Source organism: Xenopus tropicalis, chromosome 6, assembly GCF_000004195.4.
Source record: "Xenopus tropicalis strain Nigerian chromosome 6, UCB_Xtro_10.0, whole genome shotgun sequence".
Classification (NCBI taxonomy): domain Eukaryota; kingdom Metazoa; phylum Chordata; class Amphibia; order Anura; family Pipidae; genus Xenopus; species Xenopus tropicalis.
In genome coordinates, this window is record NC_030682.2 from 147,145,810 (window position 1) to 147,168,131 (window position 22,322).

A 22,322-nucleotide genomic window follows, 5' to 3' on the forward strand; every position below is an offset into this window, starting at 1 on the left:
CAATTACTTAACTTTCCATTCGGCACTTCCTAGATATCACCTAGATGCCAAATGCATAAGATTTGGGGGGGATACAAAGCTTTGCCTTAATAACAGTAGTTACAAAATGGCGCCGGCCTGCTGGCTGCGACTGTAAACTCCAAAACTGAAGGGAAACAAATATAAATACTTTATACAGCGTAAGTAAAGTTTATTTTGCTCATCTAACATGATAGAAAAGGATTTGGAATTATTTCTTATGGTGACAGTTTCCCCTTTAATAAAAGAATACCTGATAGGTGCCCACGGTAGCCGCACATACCCTCCATCCAATGGCAGCTCGCAGCCACAATACTTTCCTCGAATCCCGCTGCCGCAGTTTTGCCGGAGCCGGAGTGGGACCCTGACTGTAGAAGTCGCATCCCCCCCCCATCGCTCCTTTTTGGCTGGGGATCTGGGATTCCCTTCCTATCAGCAGCTGGGAACTTTCAAACGTTTTACTAACGTCAAGAGGCTTTTTTTTGGACTTGGATTCGGAGAAGAATCAATAAATCTTCCCGAGGGAAGGCAAATAAATAAATAGGCGCAGCTGTGAGAATCCCTAAATACGAAAACACACAGCGCTCGCTCCTCGCCTCCTGCTCTCATGTTCCACAAGATCTGCCCTGATGGGTTCCAGGCCCAGACGGAGCGTAACCCCTTGAGTCTAGGCCGACCGCACTTCCCCTCTCTGCCGGACGCTTGTGACATACACAGACAGTCCTACCGAATTGTTCCCATGCTGCCCTGCTACATGCATGCTTCCACTGTCTGAAACAAAGGCCAAGTAACCCCAAGCTGCATTTTTACATGCTATGACTTTTCAATACACATTAAAGGAAAAGTAACACCAAATAATGAAAATATAGTACTGCCTTATACTTTATATAAATACCCCGCTGTGTAGCCCCGGGGGCAGCCGTTCCTGCACTGGTACAGCTGGGGTGTTTGCTACAGAAACCCTACTATAGTTTATATAAATACCCCGCTGTGTAGCCCCGGGGGCAGCCATTCCTGCACTGGTACAGCTGGGGTGTTTGCTACAGAAACCCTACTATAGTTTATATAAATACCCCGCTGTGTAGCCCCGGGGCAGCCATTCCTGCACTGGTACAGCTGGGGTGTTTGCTACAGAAACCCTACTATAGTTTATATAAATACCCCGCTGTGTAGCCCCGGGGGCAGCCATTCCTGCACTGGTACAGCTGGGGTGTTTGCTACAGAAACCCTACTATAGTTTATATAAATACCCCGCTGTGTAGCCCCGGGGGCAGCCATTCCTGCACTGGTACAGCTGGGGTGTTTGCTACAGAAACCCTACTATAGTTTATATAAATACCCCGCTGTGTAGCCCCGGGGGCAGCCATTCCTGCACTGGTACAGCATGGATACGGCCGAATCCCGAACCAAATCCTGGATTTGGTGCATCTAGTTATTACTAGTTTTTATTAATTGTATTTCAATTAAGCCCCTCTCCTGTTGAAATCCTAGTCTCTCACTCAAACCACTGCCTGGTTGCTAAGGTAAACAAGACCCTAGCAACCAAATAGCTGCTGAAATTCCAAACCGGAAAGCTGCTGAACAAAAAGCTAAATAACTGAAAAACCACAAACAATAAAAAATGAAAACCAATTGCAAATTGTCTCAGAATATCATTGTCTACATCATACTAAATAAATGTAAAGGTCAACTACCCCTTTAACAGCCAGGGGGGCTCTTTTCGATTCAGTGAATGCCGACTCGGCCACACCGTTCTGCTGCGAAATATCCAAAATGACAAAGCCAAGCGCTTGGGAGCAGAACGAGGGAAAACCAAAAGCATTTCCGGATGATACTCATGAAGCCGCCTGGATTTAATTAGCCGGTTTCAGTGCCAGCGCCGAGGGAAGAGATTATGTCCAGTGGGGAAAGGATGATATAACAGCCGGACAGCTGCTCCGCGAGCTCAAATGGAACCTACAAGGGAGAATGGCAACCCACGGCTACAAGGGGAAGTAACCCGGCTAGCTACAGAAACCTGGGGGGAAGTTAAGAGGAGGAAGTCGGCTTGCCATTAGTTTAAATGGATACAGTTACTAAAATGCTCTATTTCCTATACTGAACTGACTACACTAGCCCAAAGGTTCAACTGCCCTTTAACAGTAATGCCTCATAGCAGCCCCCCATCTTGGATCTTGTTAGGCCAACTTGTGTGTGTCAGTGGCACTGCACGTGCTCAGTAGGTTCTGGACGAATCCCTAATCTAAAGGTGCCTGTACACCTTACGATCCGCTCGCTAGGTGATGTCGCCAAGCGAACGGCTCTTCTCCCGAAATCCCCCACCTACGGGTGGGCCATATCGGGAGAATCCATGCTAATTCGATCGAATTACAATGACAGGCATAGGCAAAGTCGGTCCGGGGACTGCATCCCCAATCCGACTAGATTTTTAAACGTGCCCGATTTCAGGCCATATATCGGTCGGGCAGGCCCGTCGGTAGAGCCCATACACGGGCCGATTAGCTGCCAAATCCATCTAAGGGACCCATATCGGCAGCTAGAATCGGCCTGTGTATGGGGGCCTTTAGGGGTCACTGGAAACCATCAAAACCCAAAGTAATGTTATGGCTATCACAGAAGCTGATGCTACAGGGATGGTTATTCATCAATTTGATGTGGACTGCATTGGTTTCTAAACTGCCATGTAATGTGAATCTGAATGAATGACTTATCAGCCTTGTATTGTGAATATTATATACAGTAGGTTATGGATCAGTCGGAAGGCTGAGGTGACAGGAGCAGAGCATGTGCTGGGAATCAGCAGAAAAGATGATGGGAAACTACTGGGGGGTCTTTGATCTTCCTACATAATGATTGAGCCGGGACACTTCTCATTATTTTGATGCTTAGGGTATCAAAATGGCTGCCTGAACCAGCAGCTCCCTCGCAGTGTGGTGGGTACAGTGCTCGGTAGGATTCAGTTCGGTTGAATCCTTTCCGAAGGGTTCGGCCGAATCCAAAAAAAGTGGATTCGGTGCATCCCTACAAGCAATAACCATTTTCTGTGCTCACAGATTTCCTTCCCGCTTGCGAGCATAATTATAATTAGGGAGGCACCAAATCCACTATTTTTGGATTCGGCCGAACCCCAAATCCTTTGTAAAAGATTTGGCCGAATACCGAACCCTAAGATTTTTAACTTCTGTGTTTATGTGCCAAAAAGTCATTTGGATTCAGTTGGGACAGGAGCATGGATTTGGCTGAAACAGGCCGAATCCCAAACCGATTAAGGGCCCCCAATAAACGTGCCCTTAAACTTCCAGCCCACACACTCCGGGCAAAGCCCCAGGTATTACGGTACCTGCGTCGCCGTTCCGTACCCGAAGCACAAATCGAAAGAACGTGTTGCTTCTCCTGGCACGGAGAGACGGCAATGTCAGCATGAGAGCGCATTAATTAAACCTATCTGTACAGAGACTTATTGTTGTGCTTGTGCGGAAAAGCAGTTTTTAATCACCGGACCACCCGGCAGAACTGCCTGGCCCGGGATCAGGGCGCATAACTGACGAATGTCCTTCCAGCAAGTCGGAAAAAAACAAAAAAAAACAAGAACGGAAAGATGAAGCAGCCACTGGCAAGGCTTAAATCTCCTTTGTTAATGAAGCAGAGCCTGGGAGGGTATTACCAACGGCTACGTAGCACAATGCACAAAGAATTCCATCTGCCGACTTTCATGTCTGCTATGGGGGGGCAGCTTTGGTGCGGGCAAAAAGGGGCATTTTATTGGACTCCCCTCAAACTTAAGGGGGCCATACACTGTAAGATCTGTTCTTTTGGCGAGGTTGCTAAGTGAGCGGATCTTCTCCCGATAGCCCGATATCTCCCACCCGTAGGTGGGCCTAAAGGTCCTCATACACAGGCCGATAGTACCTGCCGATATGGGTCCCTTAGACAGATTCGGCAGCTAATCAGCCCATGTATGGGCACTCCTGACAGGCCTGCCCGACCGATATCTGGCCTGAAATCGGGCAGATCTCGATCGGGCAGGTTAGAAAATCTAGTCGGATCGGGGACCACATCGGCTCATTGATGCAGTCCCCAGACCGACTTTGCCTATACCCATCCTTATAATTCGATCGTTTGGCCCCAGGGCCATCAAATTACCCTGGATTCTCCCGATGTCGCCAAACGAGCGGATCTTATGGTGTATGGGGACCTTAAGTTGGTAGTTTGGACCTTCCCAATCCAGATCTGCCCAATTTCAGACCAGATATTGGTCGGGGAGGCCCATCTGTGTTCCCCATACACGGGCAGATAAGCCACCAAATTGGTCTAAAGGACTGATATCGGCAGCTAAAATTGTCCCATGTATGGCCACCTTAACTTCGTGCCAGTTGCACCAACTCACTCAATCACAGACCCACAACGGCCCATTACCATTGTAGAAAAATAATTGGGACGATAATTCGGAGCCCCCACATGGCCCCAAAATTGGACTTTTGCATTTCAATGCTTCCATGGGCACCGGAAAAGTTTTATTGTGCAATATTGCTTTAAAAATACAACCCCGGTGTTTCTGGACTACATCTCCCAGCATGCCTCTCTACTTCCACTACCAATGACCCATTTACAGATAAACTGCAGACAAATACATTTCAAAATGGCAGATATCTGGAGCAGACTGATTGGGCAAGGCTCCGCTCTTGCGGGAAATGGAAGCCTGGGCTGTCGGCCCTGCAGAACTCTTCTGACTTAAGGTTTATATTCCCTTTACTGTAAATAAAATTGGCTTATAATATCCACTTGAAAACATATGCCAACAGCAGTTGGGAAATGGTGGGTTCTGCTCTAGTGATCTGACCCGTGCAGAACCTTTGCTTACATCACTGAAGGTCTAGTTCACACACAGGCCCTGGGATAGGGGTAAGCTCTTAGGGAGCGAAGTATAATTACCCCCCTCTTTAACCCACCCACAACATCCTAAAGGTTAAGGAAACAAGAGCATTTTGTACCAAAATAAACGCAGGGCAACTCGCAGACTTTTCCTGTGCAAAACAAACAACTCCGCGCCGTGCTACCCGGGTACATAGCTGCGCAGAAAGAATTATATCAGAAATGCACAAAAATCTCACATCCCCCCCAACCCCATAGCCCTTTCATAGTAAGGACAAGGGCCCATATATACATATACATAGGAACAACCGGTTCCTCTGCCCGCGAGCTCAGTGACATATTGAGACAGGGTCGGACTGAGGGGGTGAAGGGCCCACCGGGGCTCCTGCCCCAGGGGCACCCCACCCGATGTCCTACCCCGTGCGCGCAAATTTAACACGTATGGGGAGGTGCGGTTGGGCAGCGGAAGCGCTGCAAGAGTCGGGTCTGGGCCGCTGGGGCCCACCAGGATTTTTCCCGGTGTCCCGGTGGCCTAGTCCGACCCTGTATTGAGAAGTTGGTCCCAAACTATGAGATCAACAGCGGGACAATACATGGGAATCAAAAGCCACAATCACAAATAAAAGGCTGTTCCCGCTGAGCTATTTACCAAACAGAACACACATATTTATCACCTTAGGGTGTGACAAGGTTTCACAATGATGCAATAGGCACATTTCTGTGGTTTCCCCCTGTGCTGCTTCCAGTAAATGACAGCACCTGGTTTAGGGTGACTATTCCTAGTTAAAGGAGATCCCTATTTGACACTGTTACACAACAAATAATTCCCTCTGCCCTTTAACCTTTTATTCTTGAACCAACAAATGTATTTGTAGCTGTAATATTGGTGTGTAGGCGCCATCTCAGTGCATTGTGCCTGAGTCTGAGCTTTCAGCCAGCGCTACACATTAGAACTGCTTTCAGCTAACCTATTGTTTCTCCTACTCCCATGTAACTGGAGGAGTCCCAAGCCGGACTTTTTCTTACTATTGAGTGCTATTCTGATACCTACTGGGAGCTGCTATCTTGCTCCCTTCCCATTGTTCTGCTGATCGGCTGCTGGGGGGGGGGGGGGGATGTCATTCCAATTTCCAGTGCAGCAGTAAAGTGTGACTGAAGGTTATCAGAGCACAGGTCACATGGCTGTGGCTGACCAGGGCCAACAACTAGATTAAACAGGAGACCTGGAGGATGAGGATTGCATCAACGCCCCAGCATGTTAAGCACATCAACCCCACCCAACAAATAGGTGGCCAGATACTGTTTGAGTGGGCCCTTCTGAGCTGCCTACACATGAACAAAGAAGCCGCTTACTCAAGTAAATTAAATAGTATACCCTAGCACAGTGCTGTCCAACTGGCGGCCCGCGACCCCCCTCTGTGTGGCCCCCCACCTGTCTGGCTGCTTTGATGGCTTACTCTTGTGTAAGCTTTAAATGGTATCAGTACTGAGATTAACTGGCCCCCTGCATGGTTCTCACCTCAGATTCAGGCTGTAATCCCTCTGTATTGTTTAAATATGTAATCCCCTGTGTTTTTCACACCTTTTAATCTCTGCATTGTTCAACCCCTGCAGTGTTCACACCTCAGGCTCAGACTGTAATCACTCATATTGTTCCCCTGTTCACACCTCAGGAGCAGTAGAAACCCACAAATAATCCCTGCACACTACAAAAAGAACATATACTGAGGTAGTACTGCAATTAAAAAGTTTTTTAATATATAGTTATTGTGCAGACTGTAGGAGCAGTGCCAGCATTGTGTCACTGTAGGCTGCCTGTGTGTGCCATACACACAAGCATCATTGGGCAAGCAGAGTATGGCACACACAGGCAGGGTAGGGAAGGCAGAGTATGGCACACACAGGCAGGGTAGGGAAGGCAGAGTATGGCACACACACACAGGCAGGGTAGGGAAGGCAGAGTATGGCACACACAGGCCAAGTATGGCACAAACCAGCCAAGAATGGCAAACACAGTGAAAGTATGGCACATGCAGGCAGGGTAGGGAAGGCAGAGTATGGCACACACACACAGGCAGGGTAGGGCAGGCAGAGTATGGCACACACAGGCCAAGTATGGCACAAACCAGCCAAGTATGGCACACAGGCAGGGTAGGGAAGGCAGAGTATGGCACACACAGGCAGGGTAGGGCAGGCAGAGTATGGCAGGTTTTTGCTGTCCTACAACCATTAATATGGGTATGGTCATGTGATAACATGGGTGTGGTTTCAAGTGGGTGCAGTTTCAAAAAGGGGAGTATTTAAAACTGGCTTCCATTATCGGCCCTCCACCATGTAGGTCGGAAAAATTCCGGCCCTCGGTACCACAGAAGTTGGACAGCACTGCCCTAGCACATTTAACAGGTATATTAAAAACCAGGCCTTTGAGCACAATATACTCAAATGCAAGTGTCTGTTGTGTTACAAGGATCAGTTTACATTGAATTCTTTTAACAGTCCATTTGGACCAAATGGAGTCCAGCAAAAACGTATTTACCTGTTCCAACGCAATCTACTTGCCAAGTTCCCAAGCTCCACAGTGCTATCCCTCCTGGGTGCGCCCCCTGGAGACCAACCTCCTTCCCAACTCTGTCAAAAGAAAACAAAAAACACAGTTTAAAGGGAGTTTTGTTATGGTAAGAGCTGCGGCTAAAGTCACAGAGCAGCCGATGTGCACCCACACCCACTTGTGCGACCCGCATGTTACCGATGGGGAACCCACACCCACTTGTGTGACCCGCATGTCAGCGATGGGGAACCCACACCCACTTGTGCGACCCGCATGTTAGCGATGGAGAACCCACACCCACTTGTGCGACCCGCAGGTTACCGATGGAGAACCCACACCCACTTGTGCTACCCACAGGTTACCGATGGGGAACCCACACCCACTTGTGCTACCCACAGGTTACCGATGGGGAACCCACACCCACTTGTGCGACCCGCAGGTTACCGATGGAGAACCCACACCCACTTGTGCTACCCACAGGTTACCGATGGGGAACCCACACCCACTTGTGCTACCCACAGGTTACCGATGGAGAACCCACACCCACTTGTGCTACCCACAGGTTACCGATGGGGAACCCACACCCACTTGTGCTACCCACAGGTTACCGATGGGGAACCCACACCCACTTGTGCGACCCGCAGGTTACTGATGGGGAACCCACACCCACTTGTGTGACCCGCATGTTAGCGATGGAGAACCCACACCCACTTGTGTGACCCGCATGTTAGCTATGGAGAACCCACACTGCTTGTGCGACCCGCAGGTTACCGATGGAGAACCCACCCAGAACAGCGGGATCCCCAATGGTAAAAGGAAAAGAGCAACAGCCAATGAATGATAGTAATGTGGCGTGATACACCCAGCTGCAACCAATGAAATGGTCGGCACCTCTACGGGGAAAGGTGCGCCCCCCCCCTGAATTCTTAATACCTAGAAACCTGTTTCTAGGGATTTCTTTCTGATTCGGCCAAATCTTGCTCTGTGAGGCTCCAGTTTTATTGTTATTGTAGCTTTATATCACTTATTTTTCTATTTAGTATTCATACACCAGTCTCTCGTTCAAACCACTCCCTGGTTGCTAAGGTAATTTGTACCCTAGCAACCAGGTAGCTGTTATAACTCCAAACTGGAGAGCTGCTAAACACTCAAAAAAAACTAGAAATAAAAAATGAAGACCAATTGCAAATAGTTTCAGAATATCACCCTCTACATTATACAAAAACTCAAAGGTGAACAACCCCTTTAATATTTAGTTCATTAGTCACTTAAATCTTTTGTGAAGGATTTGGTACCCAGAAATTATAGAGTTAAAGTTAAAGGCCCGGAAAGCAGTGTTGGGCAGATTCGGCAACCGTGGTCCCATAGGAAACACCGGGCAGCAAAGCCTTGGGGCCATACTGACAGAGGGGGTGCTATGGCTACTCGCAGTAAGCGCTTGGCACATTTGCTAGAGGATTTCCCAACGGTGGCCGCAGGGATTAATCACTTGCCACAGAATAACAGCAGAACAGGTTTCGGGCATCTGCCCAATGAGCCAAACGCTAGGATACAAACAGACACCCAACCCTGCTGTGATTTTTCCATTGTGTGTCCTTGTGTTCCAAAAGATCTTACACGGGGCCAAAATGCCTTTTATTTTTTTTTTTTTGGTGCTGGGCAAATGATCCAAACCACAACTCCTGTACTGGGCACCCGTCCCAAGGTTCCTGGCAAGGCCCGACTAGTCACTTGCCAGGGCGCTGCGTACTTACTCACCGATCCTATTTAAAAGCCACAATAACCACCTTTTAAATTAGTTTTCCCTTTGTATTTCTCTAATGGAAACATTGGGATACGAGGGCTCTGATATTCCCATTGAAGTGGTTGCCTTTCTAGTACAGTGTTGGCCAACAATGACTTCTAACTTGGCCAACCCTGACTGCCGATTTCATATATTGAATATGGGATGGTGGAACAGCTGATTGCAATTGGTCTTCATGATTTATTTCTATAAATTATTTCTTCTTCTGACTTTTTCCAACTTGTAAATGACCCGGCAGCCAAAAAACTATTGCTCTGTGAGGCTACAATTTTATTGTTATTGTTACTTTTTATTACTTATCTTTCTATTCAGGGCCTCTCCCTATTGTTCTGCCCCCAATAAGGGGTAATTATATCTTAGTTGGGATCAAGTACAGGTACTGTTTTATTATTACAGAGAAAAGGGAATCATTTAACCATTAAATAAACCCAATAGGGCTGTTCTGCCCCCAATAAGGGGTAATTATATCTTAGTTGGGATCAAGTACAGGTACTGTTTTATTATTACAGAGAAAAGGGAATCATTTAACCATTAAATAAACCCAATAGGGCTGTTCTGCCCCAATAAGGGGTAATTATATCTTAGTTGGGATCAAGTACAGGTACTGTTTTATTATTACAGAGAAAAGGGAATCATTTAACCATGAAATAAACCCAATAGGGCTGTTCTGCCCCAATAAGGGGTAATTATATCTTAGTTGGGATCAAGTACAGGTACTGTTTTATTATTACAGAGAAAAGGGAATCATTTAACCATGAAATAAACCCAATAGGGCTGTTCTGCCCCCAATAAGGGGTAATTATATCTTAGTTGGGATCAAGTACAGGTACTGTTTTATTATTACAGGGAAAAGGGAATCATTTAACCATTAAATAAACCCAATAGGGCTGTTCTGCCCCAATAAGGGGTAATTATATCTTAGTTGGGATCAAGTACAGGTACTGTTTTATTATTATAGAGAAAAAGGAAATCATTTTTAAAAATGTGAATTATTTGATTAAAATGGAGTCTATGGGAGATGGCCTTTCCGTAATTCGGAACCTTCTGGATAATGGGTTTCCGGATAAGGGGTCCAATACCTGTATTCGAGTTTAACCAAAGGAGTTTAGCGCATTAATAAATAAGCGAGGATTCGATATGCGAGTTTATTTGATTTAAAAAAAACAAAATCAAAGTCACGAACACTGATAAATAAACCCATAAGTGTACAGCTCAAAAAAAAAAAAACGAAATAAAAACAAACGGGCAGGTTATGGGACGTCGGTAGCCTTTTACAAGTCTGGGAAGAGACAATGGCAGCAAAGAACAGAACTCCCTGCTCCGCTAGAGGGGAAAAGTGGCAGCGGCAACTGATTTGGACCTTTCCGTCTATGGAAAAGCTGACGTGCGCGGCTGGGAAAATAAGCTCGCGTTTTCCCTCGGATAATAGCAGGTTTTACTCTATTAGCGCCGTATCAACCCAAACTGTCTGCACGGAAGGTCTGAGCCCGGTATTTATAGCCGCTCCGTGCAACATACGGAGCGACATCAAAGGCCCGAGAGCTTTTTCCATGGCTTGAACCGTATGATAAGCGAATGGAAACAAAATGAGCGTTATCAGCCGCTCGCAACGAGCCACGAGGAAGGGTTTCAGGGCCCCACAGAGGGAACTGACTAACGAGCGCGTGTTCCCTCCCTCTATTAATATCTCAGCTCTTCTATAATTACCGGCCTATAATTACCCGGCCGCGCTGCGCCCTCTCTGCTCTACAGCCGCTTCTCTCGGATTAGTGGAAAGCCTGCTGCTTGTTAGGCGGCTCATCCTATCATTATCTGTGGCCTCCGAGGCGCTGCCTATGGTACATACTGGCACGGTCAGGCAGGGACGGCTCTAATACATTCACTCCGATTTTTGCAATTGTTCAGGGTAAGGCAGTAAACCAATATTCCAAACTGTAGCAGTGTGTCTGTGACAATGACTTTGTAAGTCTACTAGCAAATATCAGCTGGTAGGAGTTATGTAAAGCATTTTAGTATTTATCTGTAGGCTGTTCCTGCTGAATTGTGCTTAGTACAGGGGAATCCCTATGTGCCATAGTTTTATGGTATCTCTCTGTACAGGCTATGAGCAAACTTAGGGGGCTGTTCCTGCTGAATTGTGCTTAGTACAGGGGAATCCCTATGCTGCCATAGTTTTATGGTATCTCTCTGTACAGGCTATGAGCAAACTTAGGGGGCTGTTCCTGCTGAATTGTGCTTAGTACAGGGGAATCCCTATGTGCCATAGTTTTATGGTATCTCTGTACAGGCTATGAGCAAACTTAGGGGGCTGTTCCTGCTGAATTGTGCTTAGTACAGGGGAATCCCTATGTGCCATAGTTTTATGGTATCTCTCTGTACAGGCTATGAGCAAACTTAGGGGGCTGTTCCTGCTGAATTGTGCTTAGTACAGGGGAATCCCTATGTGCCATAGTTTTATGGTATCTCTCTGTACAGGCTATGAGCAAACTTAGGGGGCTGTTCCTGCTGAATTGTGCTTAGTACAGGGGAATCCCTATGTGCCATAGTTTTATGGTATCTCTCTGTACAGGCTATGAGCAAACTTAGGGGGCTGTTCCTTTAAGGTACTATGAATAGCTGGCACTGACTCTAAAATCTAAAAATGAACAGGGCCAACCAAATCAGTCCATCAGGAACTGGCCCCGGTATAAGGCCCTATGAGAAGCCGAGCAGTGTCTGCCTGCCAAGTACATGTTACGTTGCAAAGCTGTTCCCAGGGACCCGGCAGCTCATACAGCACAAAGGGGTTGTTGACCTTTGGGTTAACTGTTAGTATGGTGTAGAGAGTGCTATTCTGAGACAATTTGCAATTGGTCTTCATTGTTTATTACTGGTAGTTTTTTTTTTATTGTTTTACCATTTGTTCCGCAGCTCTCCAGTTTGGAATTTCAGCAGTTATCTGGTTGCTAGGGTCCAATCTACCTTAGTAACCAGGGACTGGTTTGAGAGAGTGACTGATATATGAATAGCAGAGTGACTGAATAGTAAGAGAAGTAATAAAAAGTAGCAGAAAGCGGCAAATAATTCAAAACTATCAGTGATAAAAAATGAAGACCAAATGAAAAGTTGCTGAAAATTGGTATATTAAAGCTACCGTAAAAGTGATTCCACCTTTAAGCTTTGGTAAAAACTACAACTAACCTGGTTTTTCAGATCATATCCTATTCATTGCCCAGTTCCTTAATTCAAACAGCAAACTGGTTGCTAGGGTCTCAGGGATCCTAGCAACCAGCAGAGTTTAAACAGCAGAAGAATTAAAGTAGACAAACTGCCGACACGGAGCTACTAGTAGCAGCTACTTGTCACAGCTACTAAAACAGACAATGCTGACTGTTTCCTGATAATTGACTGTGTGTTTTAGCAGAGGCAAATCTCAGTATTGTCTATGGCGGGGTATTTTCTGGAGTTTAGTAGCTGCTACTAGTAGCCCAGTGTGTCTTAACCCTTAGAATTCAACATGTCAATGTCACTCTGAACATTAATTACAAGGTAAAGTTGGTCACACAAGGCCAACATGCCCAACCAATCAGGCCTATTACAACACAAAGACTGGTCAATAATGGAGCCGACCAGATAACACTGGATGTCTGGCTCCTACAGTGGTTGGGGGGGTATTAGTCAATAAATTTCCACCCTTCCTGGCTCAGACATTGGCTGCTTAAGGCCATCAATTTTATCTTGCAAGAAAAAAAAAATGTCAATCACCATGTTGCCTAGGAAACCAATTGTTGCTGCAGCACTACATATACAATACCCCTCTCCTCCAATGCAATGGAGACTGATACAATATATCAATTAGTTACATGCACAGAAATAACCATTAAACCCAACGTATAGGAACCCATTTGGCACCATTAACATGTAAGTGGGGGGGGGGGGACCTCACAGGAATCTGTCAGCCCTACAGGGGAATGAGCGTTTCATGTGGGAGCCACAGAGAAAGGGGATGGATGGGATCAAAGCATTCCAGGCAGCTGTTAAATGATGTGGAGGGGGAGCAGGGGCCACAATGGGCTCCCCTCACAGCGGCAGCCGCTTCTATAGAAATCCCAGGGAAAAGCACATTCCAGACAAGCTGCCTGCGCTCAGTACAATGGGCCCCCCCACTTACGTTTCTCCTGTTAGGTATAGCTTCTCTGAAGATCTCCCATTCATAATTAAGCTTTAAGGTCCATTAAATGATCCTTGGGCCCGTTGGCTCACACAGCACTTTGTGGGCCTTATGCGGAGAAGCCACAGACCAACTGCAGGGTTGGCATTAGCACACAACAAGGAGGCCACATAGGAAAACTGCCTTGAAACAAGAAAATAATGTGCAATCTCAATTGCATATTAAAATTGGAGGGAAAAAACAAGTGATCACATTCCACTGTCCATAGTGTAAGGGCAAAGACACACAGAGCTACTTAGTAGCAGCTACTTGTCACGAAAATCCCCTGCCATAGACAATACTGAGAAATGCCTCTGCTAAAACACACGTAGAGACAATTATCAGTAAATGATCAGCATTGTCTATTTTCGTATCCGTGACAAGTAGCTGCTACTAGTAGCTCCATGTGTCTTCATCCTAAAGGTTGTATACTTTTAAGGGTGAAGACACACAGAGCTACTTAGCAGCAGCTACTTGTCACGGATACTAAACGCCAGAAAATCCCCTGCCATAGATAATACAGGTATAGGACCCGTTATCCAGAATGCTCAGGACCAAGGGTATTCCAGATAAGGGATCTTTCCATAATTTGGATCTCCATACCTTAAGTCTACTAAAAAAAATCAATAAAACATTCATTAAACCCGATGTTTTGCATCCAATAAGGATTATTTATATCTTAGTTGGGATCAAGTACAAGGTACTGATTTACTTCTACAGAGAAAAAGGGAATCATTTTTAAAAATTAGAATTATTTGCTTATAATGGAGTCTATGGGAGACAGCCTTTCCGTAATTCGGAGCTTTCTGGATAACGGGTTTCCGGATAAGGGATCCCATACCTGTACTAAGAATTGCCTCTGCTAAAACACACGTAGAGACAATTATCAGTAAATAATCAGCACTGTCTATTTTAGTAGTCGTGACAAGTAGCTGCTACTAGTAGCTCTGTGTGTCTTCACCCTAAGGGCTCTGGCACACGGGGGAGATTAGTCGCCCGCGACAAAACTCCCTGTTCGTGGGCGACTAATCTCACAGAGTTGCCTTCACCTGCCATCCCACCGGTGACAATGTAAGTCGGCCGTGGGTTGGCACATGCGGCGGCGCGATTTCGCGCAAAATCGCGCTGCCGCGTGTGCCATCCCAACATTACATGTTCGCCGGCGGGATGGCGGGTCATGGCAACTCGGGGAGATTAATCGCCCGCGAACAGGGAGTTTTGTCGCAGGCGACTAATCTCCCCCGTGTGCCAGAGCCCTAAGGGCTCTGGCACACGGGGGAGATTAGTCGCCCGCGATTAACTCCCTGTTCGCGGGCGACTTAGCTCCCCGAGTTGCCTACCCCTGCCATCCCACTGGCGAACATGTAAGTCGCCGGCGGGATGGCAGACGCGGCGGGGCGATTTGCGCGAGCCAGAGCCCTAAAGCTACTAGCAGCAGCTACTAAAATAGACAATGCTGATCATCTACTGATAATTGTCTCTACATGTGTTTTAAGCAGAGGCAATTCTCAGTATTGTCTATGGCAGGGGATTTTCTGGAGTTAAGTTGCTGCGACAAGTAGCTGCTACTAGTTGCTCGGTGTATCTTCACCCTAAAAAGATTTTTTAAGATGAAAAAGTCAGTTTTTCAAAGCTTCACACACCCTTCCCAGCACCGGCTTGCCTTCTGGTGTTCGCACAGACGGCCTGTGGGCCGACATGACAAGCTTCTGCCCTGTGTTGACACTTTGCCCACAGCTAAAAGGGAAGTAAAAGAACGAGCCGACAGTTACGGAGAGGACATTGGGGCCCCACATTGCACAAGGCTGCAGCATATTATGGGAAATGCCATCAGTGCAAGGTAAAACCCAGCCAGAAAGAAAAAAACTTGCTAACGAGGCAACAAATGGAGATAAACACTATAAATTTCACATTTCTACACACGTGGGCAGAAGCGTTGCCTATCTAGAACAGAGAAGGCCTCTGCCATAGCAAAGGGTATGGAACTCCCACCGAGGCATGTACATATATACTGAGAGGAATGTTCCGTGCATAGGATAGTTTGTATCTGCTAATTGCTTTCTATAAAGAACAAACTGATTACACAGAACCTGCGATAAGGCAGAAAGTACATACAGGCGTGATCAAATCCCTGCGAAAAAAGGGAACCGCATTCTTTCACTAGCGATGCAGAAATGCGACGGTGGCGTCCCAGCAGCCTCCTGCCCCCCAGGCTCTCTTTTCTACAGAAACCCTCACTCCCCGCTGTGAGAATAATCACAGAAAGGAACCGGCTGGAATAACAGGTCAGGTTTCGCAGTGAAAAAAAAAATGTAGCGCTTCCACTTATTTCAGGAACACACAGGCAGCGGATGCACTACAACTACAGCTACAAACTGCAACTGATCTTTGTAGTCGGAAAGGGGTAGTTTACCTTTAAATTAACTGTTGGTATGCTGTAGAGACTGCTATTCTGAGACAATTTGCAACCGGTTTTCATTTGTTACTTAGCTTTTTGTTCAGCAGCTCTCCAGTTTGGAATTCCAGCAGCTATGTGGTTGCTAGGGTTCAATTTAACCTAGCAACCAGGCAGTGATTTGAAAGAGACAGGAATATAAATAGAGGAGGGCCTGATAAGTAATAAAAAGTAACAATGACAATAAAAATGGAGCCTCACAGAGCAATAGGTTTTTGGCTGCCGGGGTCAGTGACCCCCATTTGAAAGCTGGAAAGAGTCAGAAGAGGAAGGCAAATAGCTCAAAAACTATAACAAATAAAAAATTAAGACCAATTGGAAACTTGCTAAGAATAGACTATTCTATAACATACTAAAAGAAGTGAAGGTGAACAACCCATGGCAACAACAGTGCAAAATATTCTCTCAACGTTCCAGAAAATGTCATAACATCTACAAAATGCAAGGCCAGGCAAAACCAATGAAAATCTCTGCGACAGCCAGACACACCGAGAGTATTGGTCCATATTGCCCATGCACATACTGATAACATTATCCAAAATGAAGACTAATTTTCGGTAAGTTTATACTGGCTATACAGTGCCCCCAAACCAGGGAGTTATTTTTGAATTCCTGACTTGGGGGCAAGTTTTGGTTGAATAAAAACAAGATTTCCTACCAAATAAAGCCCCTGTAAGCTGATAGGGTGCATAGAGGCTGCCTAATAGCCAATCACAGCCCTTATTTGGCTCCTCCATGAACTTTTATGGTGCTTGTGTTGCTCCCCAAGGCTTTTTACATGTGACTGTGGCTCACAAGTAAGAAAGGTTGGGGCCCCCTGTCCTACACAATCGCCCTTTGTTAACCCTCCTAAATAAAGTGCTGCCCATATTGGCCCCCAAGTTTTAGAAGAAAAAGCTGTTTAAAATACCTATCATGTGCTGGGGAACTATTTTAAAGTATAGTTGGATCCAATAAAGGTGACTTAAGTGGAGTGGGTTAGTTTTAGAAGATGAAATAGGTACCATGTAGGCGTTCCAAGCCATACCGACTAGTTCCAGATAAAACATGTCTATAAACATAAGTCTCATCTTGCTTTATGGCAAGGTTTTTAATTACACACACCAGTTACCGCACTGCTAACTGTAGGTACCCGAAACTGACGCGGGGAGAGTCAGAAATAATGATTATGGGGCAGAGCAGCCAATTGGGCCAAGTGCCATACCCAACTACACCTCATTGCAATTCTTAGATGTTTCACTTCATTTTGTTTGTCATTATAAGGTTGGCGAAGATATTGGGGAAAAGGTTTGTGCCCCTTAAGGTGCCGATATGCAGAAATGTGCTCCACCAAATATAAATATTATTATTCAGTTATGCGCAAAGACTTTTTGCTACAAGTGCAAACATGGGCAGAAACGATCTATACAAGGTGTGCGGATCCATTCATAGGTGCCTGTCCATAGGTGGCTATACACTGTAAGATACGAAGTGGGTAAGAAGCGGATCTTTTCCCGATATGCCAACCTACGGGTTGGCAATATTGGGCTAATTCGATTGTTTGGCACCATAGGATGTGGGACTGTATCAACAAGGCGATCCAAATTAAACCTGGCCGACTGAGATCTGCCGGATTTCAGGCCAGATGTCGGTCGGAGAGGTCCATTGTTAGTGCCCATAAACGGGCAGATAAGCTGCTGAATGGGTCTAAAGCAGGGGTTCCCAACCGGCGGTCCGGGACTGCTTTCTAATGGACCGCCTCTGTTCGCGGCCGTGGTGAATATGCTGCGTACGTGAAGCACCGCCGGAAGAAAGGAGCATAAAAAAACGCCATGTCTTTATAGGCACAACGCTTTTATAAGCGCCTTTCTTCAGGCATCGCTTTGCGTACGCAGCATATTCACCTCGCCCGGGAACTAAATGAATGTGCCGGGGGTTTAGAGGCGCCGCTCAACGTGACGCACATATAGGAGGCATGGAGGAATGAAGCAGATGAATGCGCCGCACATATAAAGGCGCAGATGGATGCGCATATGAATGCGTTGCTCCCCGGTCCATGGAAAAATTTGCGTGCTTGACGAAGGTCCCTGTTGCAAGAAAGGTTGGGGGCCACTGGTCTAAAGGACCAATATTGGCAGCTAAAATCGGCCCGTGTATGGGCACCTTTAGCAGTGCTGAAGCAAAAGCTGCATGGGGTGATGGGTTTACTTTGTTCCAGAAAGATAGAAATGTTAGAAACGCATTATTCATAGAGACACAGGTATGGAAAGATCTGCATAAGCTGGGGCAAAGGGTGTCGCTGGATACCGAAGGTAAAAACAATGGTGAGAAAGTAATTGGAGCTGGTTTACACTTTCAGCTGCACATCGGCTCTATAAACAATGCACAGTTTCAACAGGAGTGTCCAATGTGCCCCGGCTTTCACTAGCCTTTAATTAACCCGCCCAAGCACTCCGGTGCGTCGCTATATATGGAGATCTTTAAAGAATAGCTTCTTGCAAAGTCAGGGATGTTCCAGATGATGTGCAGTCCGATCTGTCACTGGAGCCGACTAATTATATCTAACCTCTCATGCCCAGGTTTGGCCACGCGGGTCAGGTACGGAGCCGAAAACTCCATGTCCTCTCTATATCTAGGAGCTTGGAAAACACTTGGGCAGCATCCAAGGCAGGACATTAGCCGAGAAGGACGGAGACAGCTGGATATGTGGGACCCGCTGGTCGGTACTTGGGCAGCGCATACAAATCAATCTTTGCCAGAAAACACACAACTACAAGGTCGGGAGAGACACAAGGTGGAAAATACGTTGCTTGCATCCACTGCAGGTGCTACAAATACATAAACACAACAGTAAGCGGCATATGTTGGGAGAAAGAAGGCTGTCCCAAAGAGCTTACAATCTAAACAGATCATATACTCTGACCATAACAGATAAGCTGTGTAGATTTGGTGTTACTGTCCCTTTAAAGTCAGCTCTCCTCCAGCCAAGACTCCATTTCCCACAATGCTTTGCATGTTCAGAAGGACAGAAGTATGCAAGGCATTGTGGGAACTGGAGTCCTGGCTGAAGGGGAGCAGAATTCAGAAACATTGCTTAGAGGGCAACAACACAAGCTGCTTTCAATAGCCATTTGATTTACAAGGAACATTTTTCAATGATTTTGCTGAAAATATATTGTAAATATTTGCTCAGAATTTCACTTTTCTTGTTTATGCAAAGAAAAATTTGTTTGCCACACACTGCAACAGCCACTTTCTCCCAACGAGTTTGTAATCCTGATTGCGCCCTGGGTAACTGTAGCCTCATTAATTATTAGTGTTTATCAGTGTTGCTACATGGACCTCAGTGACATGTGAAACTCTGTTTTGTTCACTGATGCTGGCTTTAGGATCAGATTTTCTACTAGTCCCCTCTAAGTAAAAAAGGGAGACCATAAAACTATGGCACATAGGGATTCCCCTGTACTAAGCACAATTCAGCAGGAACAGCCCCCTAAGTTTGCTCATAGCCTGTACAGAGAGATACCATAAAACTATGGCACATAGGGATTCCCCTGTACTAAGCACAATTCAGCAGGAACAGCGCCCTAAGTTTGCTCATAGCCTGTACAGAGAGATACCATAAAACTATGGCACATAGGGATCCCCCTGTACTAAGCACAATTCAGCAGGAACAGCCCCCTAAGTTTGTTCATAGCCTGTACAGAGAGATACCATAAAGCTATGGCACATAGGGATTCCCCTGTACTAAGCACAATTCAGCAGGAACAGCCCCCTAAGTTTGCTCATTGCCTGTACAAAGAGATACCATAAAACTATGGCAGTATAGGGATTCCCCTGTACTAAGCACAATTCAGCAGGAACAGCCCCCTAAGTTTGCTCATAGCCTGTACAGAGAGATACCATAAAACTATGGCAGCATAGGGATTCCCCTGTACTAAGCACAATTCAGCAGGAACAGCCCCCTAAGTTTGCTCATAGCCTGTACAGAGAGATACCATAAAACTATAGCACATAGGGTGCTGTTCCTGCTGAATTGTGCTTAGTACAGGGGAATCCCTATGTGCTATAGTTTTATGGTATCTCTCTGTACAGGCTATGAGCAAACTTAGGGGGCTGTTCCTGCTGAATTGTGCTTAGTACAGGGGAATCCCTAAGTTTGCTCATAGCCTGTACAGAGAGATACCATAAAACTATGGCAGCATAGGGATTCCCCTGTACTAAGCACAATTCAGCAGGAACAGACCCCTAAGTTTGCTCATAGCCTGTACAGAGAGATACCATAAAACTATGGCACATAGGGATTCCCCTGTACTAAGCACAATTCAGCAGGAACAGCCCCCTAAGTTTGCTCATAGCCTGTACAGAGAGATACCATAAAACTATGGTGTATAGGGGTTCCCCTGTACTAGGTACAATTCAGCAGGAACATCCCCCTAAGTTTGCAAATATATGAGGGGACATTGGCCCTATACCATTATGCACCAGGAAACCACAAGGCACTCGGCAAGCAGATGGATGCAGAATATTTTTGGGAAGCAGCGAGTGAGCTCGGCCCAGACTAATCCTGAACAGAAGACAAAGAGGAGAGCTGTCAGTCTGACTCATACATACGAATGCATCCAAATAGCAATAAAAAGCAGCGCGATTTCCACACAGATGCACTCACTCCGATCCTCAAGGTTTAACCTCTTTGTTACATGATGGGCGTCTGCTTACAGTGCGTTTTGCTGCTGCCTGACTCCTAGCTCGCAATCGGCTCAGAGATTATTGCCCAAATGCAGAGCTAATCACCTGACCTGCAAATGCACTGGCAGATTTAGGGCAATTACCATGACACTCTATAGAGTAGATATCAGAACAGCACTGAATAGTAAGAAATCCAAGTCCGGCTTGGGACTCCTCCAGTTACATGGGAGTAGGAGAAACAATAGGTTAGCTGAAAGCAGTTCTAATGTGTAGCGCTGGCTGAAAGCTCAGACTCAGGCACAATGCACTGAAATGGCGCCTACACACCAATATTACAGCTACAAATACATTTGTTGGTTCAAGAATAAAAGGTTAAATGGCAGAGGGAATTATTTGTTGTGTAACAGTGTCATTTAGAGATAAAAAGTGCCCCATAAATATCATGGCAGTGCCCCTTTAAATAGCATCCCGAATAGGGCACGGAGTACCACAAAAACACGAGGAAAAAGAACAGAGCTGATGACACATTCTTCCAATTAGAACACATTTGTCCCATTGTTACTGCTCATTAGGAACAATTAAGGGTAATTAAGACCATGTAGGAAAAACCAAAAAGTATCAATTAAATGTTAATTAGGAGATGCCCTAAGAAGTATTGATTGGCACCAAAGCAATGTAGACGTAACAGGCGCTTGCAGATGTATTAGCGGAAATATTGTGTGTCGCGCTTACACACAAACCCACAATACAAATCAACCATTCAGTATCCTCAAAGGGCAGAACCAATCATTTTGTATGAAACTGACATTCATCGGGGGGGGGGGGGGGGCAGCGCTATACTGCTGCCATTGGACAGTACAATAGGATTGTAGATATTTATGTATATATGTGTGAGCGAGAGCTGCTATGTCTCTTGGACAGCAATCTATCATGATCATCAGGCTGGAAGACAGGAGAAAAGGCACAGGGTACATAGCAGATAAAACACCATTGTATTGTACAGAGCTTATCTGCTAAGTAACCTGTGCCTTTTCTCCCTTGAATGGCTGCCCCCGGGGCTACACAGCAGCTTTGTTTACTAAACTATAGTAATGTTTATTATACCAGTGTTACCAGTACATTATATTGTAATTACTTTTATACACCTATTCAATTGGACTTAATAAATTATTTGCCTTCTTCTTCTGCTGACTTTCAAATGGGGGTCACTGACCCCGGCAGCCAAAAAACTATTGCTCTGTGAGGCTCCAGTTTTATTGTTATTGTTACTTTTTATTACTTATCTTTCTATTCAATCCCTATTCTCTTCATATTCCTGTCTCTCGTTTCAACCACTCTCTGGTTGCTAAGGTACCTGGAACCCTAGCAACCAGATACCCGCTGAAATTCCAAACTGGTTGCTGAACAAAAAGTGAAATTAAAAAAACTAAAAAATGAAGACCAATTGCAAATTGTTTCGGAATCAAGAACCAAGCAGGACCACGGTCCGATTGTCACAGCTCCATGTGGGTCAGTCCAAACCCTTTTCACTGAATAACATTACATGCAATGACAGGCGGTGGCATTTCGACCACTCTGGACGAAAATAAAAAAAGGTTATATTGGTTGTTCACTTCGGAGTTAACTTTTAGTATGATGTAGAGATTGTACCGTAAAGGTCCCCATACACGGGCCGATAGTAGCTGCCGATATGGGTCCCTTAGACTGATTCGGCAGCTAATCAACCCGGCACTACCGACGCACCTGCCCGACCGATATCTGGCCTGAA

General features: G+C 45.9%; 1 protein-coding gene across 4 annotated transcripts in view; it reads right to left on the bottom strand.

Moving 5' to 3' along the window:
• Positions 1-22,322, bottom strand: part of ptp4a3 (protein tyrosine phosphatase type IVA, member 3) — a 53,750-nt gene that overhangs the window by 26,036 nt on the left and 5,392 nt on the right. For all 4 annotated transcript variants that reach the window (XM_031903261.1, XM_012964376.3, NM_001142008.2 and 1 more), the window contains exon 2: positions 7,427-7,518. The gene's annotated coding sequence lies outside the window, so the exon portion shown is untranslated. The remainder of the gene's footprint in view (positions 1-7,426; positions 7,519-22,322) is intronic.